The sequence below is a fragment of the Clytia hemisphaerica genome, unplaced genomic scaffold (assembly GCF_902728285.1).
Source record: "Clytia hemisphaerica strain Z4C2 unplaced genomic scaffold, Clytia hemisphaerica genome assembly, whole genome shotgun sequence".
NCBI classification, from domain to species: Eukaryota; Metazoa; Cnidaria; class Hydrozoa; order Leptothecata; family Clytiidae; genus Clytia; species Clytia hemisphaerica.
This window is the reverse complement of record NW_027104012.1, coordinates 3,363-8,061: the sequence shown is the minus strand read 5'-3', so window position 1 is coordinate 8,061 and position 4,699 is coordinate 3,363. Positions and strand designations below refer to the sequence as shown.

General features: G+C 34.6%; 1 long non-coding RNA gene across 1 annotated transcript; it reads left to right on the top strand.

Annotated features, from left to right (window-relative positions):
- Positions 1–2,664: 2,664 nt before the first annotated feature.
- On the top strand, positions 2,665–3,629 carry LOC136811375 (uncharacterized). Its single transcript, XR_010847241.1, has 2 exons — positions 2,665–2,990; positions 3,189–3,629. It is a non-coding gene; the product is annotated as an uncharacterized lncRNA (long non-coding RNA).
- Positions 3,630–4,699: the final 1,070 nt, after the last annotated feature.

Below are 4,699 nucleotides of genomic sequence, written 5' to 3'. Positions count from 1 at the left end.
TTTCGGGCTTTTTTCAAATTTTTGACGGATTTGACCAATCTAAATGCATTTTTATGCAAAATATTGGTTTCAAACACTTTTCGGTGAAGTGTCGTCTAAAGAAAAACTCGATTTCAAGTTTTTGGTCCTAAATAGCCTCAAAATGGACCAATTTGGGCTAGAAGCTCAATTTTGAAATTTTCACAGCAGTTGTGACATCACTAGTTGTCCTGAAAAACAGATTTTTTGGTGATTTTGATTCATTTTTGGGGGTTTTTGCCCAAAAATTTGCCGTTTTTTTGGTGGAAAAAAAGTTTTTTATCACTTTTGCTAAACCCTTTGGGCGTTTTCAGGGTCTATTTGGACCCTGCTCTACTTTTTGGACGTTTGGGAATTCCCCAGATAGCCACAAGTGGTTATTAAGCGTCGTACCCCTATGGTAGTGAAAGCAGTCCTTGTGGCTTTAGTCCTTGCGGTTTTTGGACTTCCAAGGACTTCATATGACTGAAAATGGCTGAAATTTGGCAGAGAGGTTGCCAATACTTGACATTTTGAAGCTATGGCTATCCTGTTTAAAATCGAACATTTTGTTGTTGTCCAGGAAGCTTAGGACCCCATTTTTTTATATTTTCAATAAAAAATGAGCTTTTACTCATCATTTTGACTAGTAAAATAATTTTTTCGATGAGTTCTGGCTTCATAAAAACCAGATTTCCAAGCACTTTTCAGTTCTAGCTTTTAAAAAATGTTCATTGTTGCGGCTTAACTTAGCAGTGTAGAAGCCTCTGCAACTCGATCCTGGCCGTTTTTTATCTTACCAAAAGCAAAAACTTTATTGAACGCCCAAAGGGTTAATCCTGCAAAAATTAACTAGTATAAAGTAGTTAAAACCAATAATTGAACGACAATATAACTTTGTGTCCATAGCTTTACACTTTAAAAGGCTCCCTAGCAGTTTTCTTGCGTGATTAAAACTTTGAACCACCATGATTTGACAAAATTTTGAAACGTGATGCATGATTACACAAATTTTGTCACTGTATATATCACAAATTGCGTGATTAACATCGGTTTCGTCATTTTACGTGATGCGTGATTATTGTGAACCTGAAAGTTAAGTGTGATCGGATATGGTTTTGGGTCATCACTGCTGGGAGCCTTCTTAAAAACTTAAAAACTGAAAGAATCTGTCAATTTTGGGGAAAAGAATGCTTCCAGTCTCTTTCACAATTTATACAGGAACTGAACTTGAGCACATTTTATAAATTCCAGTATCATCTTCTTGTCACTCTCCCAGCATTCCAGCAAGACAAATTAACAATAAAAGAATCTGTTATATTCTGTATAAGAACTGTAAATTAGTATATCTTTGGCACTCCAGTACTGTAATAACTTTCCCACCAACAAGCAAGTGTAATTTAGGACAATGCCAAATTTAATGCCAATGGAAGAACCCATCTGTGTCTGTGACTGTGTTGTGAGTTGTGAGTCATGATATTTGTTACTATCATCAACCATATGCAACCTCACAATTGCATGGCCCTGGTGAGAACTAGACCCTTGGGAGTTGGCTGGGTTCTGTGGTTTGGTGGTTTGTTTTTTAATCAATTTCTTCATTCGCGAAAGTTTATCTCGCGAAATTTTGGGATAGCTCCAATTCGCGAAAGTTTATACGCAACATTTCGCGAATTTTTGACCTCGCGAAACTTTATCTCGCAAAAGTTAATCCGATTAAAGTAGTTAAGTTAAGTGAGAGCACCGTAACAGACTTATTAAAATGAGTTATTAAAAGGGTCTTGCAAGTACCTTATTTTGAAGGATTTTTCATTCCAGCTCTTTGTCCAATGAAACGAGCATTTAACTGTTGTGCAGGTCTCACCGACGTATTGAAGACGACAAGTGGTGCAAGTCAAGAAATATATACATTAGGGCTGTTATAAGTGATCTTAGTTGTGCCCGGTGGAACAACCAGTCGTAATCTCTCATAGTACAAGAACTGGTAAAAATTATCGATCACAGCAAATTTCTCCTTCAAATTGACATCTACTCGAATCACAAACTGAAAAAGCTTCTTGCGAGTTCTATATGTAGGCAGCACATGATGGCTTGGAACTTTCCAAATGTCACGGAGCATAACTTTTACAATCGTATTGTTTTTTAAATTTTTTTATTTTTTTTATTTTGAACATCAGAAATTATCAATGACAACAGAACAATTCATATGAATGTATGTATTTGAATTACCTTAAGGGAAGAAATTTTCGCAGAATTTAATTTCGCGGTTCAAGGCTCAAAATTCGCAAGTTTCGTGGAATTTAATTTCGCGGTTGAGGGAATTTTATGTCTACGAAAAGCCCTATTTTGCCCTAAAAAGACCAATTTTAGGGGTGATTTTTTATTTGCCAAAAAACCGCGAAATTAAATTCCGTAAATATTTGTTGCCCGAGAATTTCTTCCCTTAAGGTAGGTTTACTTGAATCTTTTTGACTTCTTGTAATCATGGTAACAATATTTTGGAACTAAAAATCATAAAATGCTGGCCGAAAACAACGTAAATAATAAATGCCTTTCTTTTTGCTAATCGATTTGCCAGTAGAAAGCTTCAGTGTAAAGTCGGTCATACTCTTTTACCGACACTGGAGAAAAAAAATTAATTGCCTTTGAAATTAAATTGGAGTTCGATTATGATATTTCATTCCATGGATGATTTTCAACTGTCAAGATTAAACTAGTTCTTAAATCTTTTAATCCATTTTACAACATTTTCATTATCTTATCGAAAGTAACCGTGACCATTCGAAACAAAAACCTACAATTACAAATTCCAGTGCGATGAGCTTCGACATATATGCACACCCACTCTTTTGTACTCCCTTAAACTCCATACAAAGGGTTCATTGTTTCATAAATATCTATATATAAAGATCTGGTATCGGAGAGTTCATCGCAGACGGGATTGTAGAAGTACATCGTGTAACAGATACTAAGGAAAGTACAACAAATCTTTGCTGGTAAGCTTTTTTTAATCTATACGCATTTTACGTCTCGCTTTTGTTATCATTCAGACAGTTTGTATATATATAACTTTTATAATTCTTATCGGTTTCCATAACGTCATCAAACGAGTTTTGTTTTTTCAATTTTTCTCGTATATTTACCTGTCGTGGCACGAAATAAAAGTCTCACAAATTCTCCCTTTTCTTTTTAAGTTTTAATTCCAATCCACCATCATCATGAAGCTTTACATCATGATCGCTCTCTTGGCTTTAGCCACCATCACCTCTGCTCGTTATGCTTACCGAAAAGATCATCCCCAAAGAAATGATGGTTCGCTTTGGTTCAGCCAATTCAAAGATGCAGATCTCAACGATGATGTTTATCATCCAGGAAAATACGATGAATTGAGCAAGAGAGGGACATGCAGTGGTATATGTTTCGCTGGGTTCGGAGGTTGTTCATCTGGATGCTACTGTAACTTTGCATTCAATAAGTGTATGCCAAAACACAGGGTAAAAAGGACAGGACAAAAACCGCGTACAATAATTTTATGACAACACTGGGCACTAGTCATTATTATTTGTTGATGATTATTGTATTGTATTTGAGCTTCAATTTTTTTTTAAAGAAAAACATTACATTCAAACTGCAAACTTATTTTTTCCTTAATTTGGAAGCTCCTGCCACTAATTTCATTTTGCAAAGCCTTACACGCTTTTTCTATAAGAACATTCAAATTCAAGAAAAAGCCTTCAATGTTCTTAGCTTTTTTGGCTGCAAGCCTTAAATGTTCTTAATTAATTAAGTCTTTTAATTTAAGTCTAAAAAATTTGTTCTTAGGGGACTTCATTGGCTCTAAACGCGTTTTTCCTCGGTTATTAAGTCAACTGGCTAACCCTATTAGCCCCAGGGGGGGGGTAGAATCTACCACGCTGGAGTTCTTTTGTGAATATCTCTGAGAATAATTTTTCAAACGACTTGAAACTTTCTGACTTTTGACAAAATCTAATTAATAGTACTTGTGCAAAATTTAGGGTCATAGGTTGTTCAAATCAGGTTTTATGACTTTATTGTGAAACATGACATAAAACCCAGCTAAAATCGCTTAAAACTCAAAATTAAAAGTGCTGATAACTTCTGAACTATTTATTCAATCATTTTCAAATTTTCACACGTGATAGGCATTTGACAATATAAATTTGAAAAATTGAAAAAAAAAATTGAAATGATGACGTCATCATTTATGACGTCATCAAATTTTGAAAATTTTACTCATCTTCAGCATAGATTTTAAGAGAAAGTCTTTATTGAAATTTCAAAACAGCAATTATGTTAAAGAACAACCTCTTATCTTTCTGAATCTTTAAACAGAATCTAATTATCTTTTTGTGTTCGATTGTAATAGCCGTTTTGTAAACCATATACTTGGGCTTTTTTCCGACAGGTGGAATTTTTGTGATGACGTCATCGGTTTTTGATTGACGTAATCAATTTTTTTTTTCTTCCTGGAAATTTGTTTAATGATGAAGAACATCTGTACCAATTTCATGACCATAGCTCTTCTAGATCAAAAATAATCGAGGGTGGTAGATTCTACCCCCCCCCCCTGGGGATACCAAAGTCAAAAAACTTGGGGCCAATAGGGTTAACAACCTCTTTACTTTTTATTGAAACATGTGTACATAATCAAAAACAAACAAATGTTCTTATTTCTATACTCTTG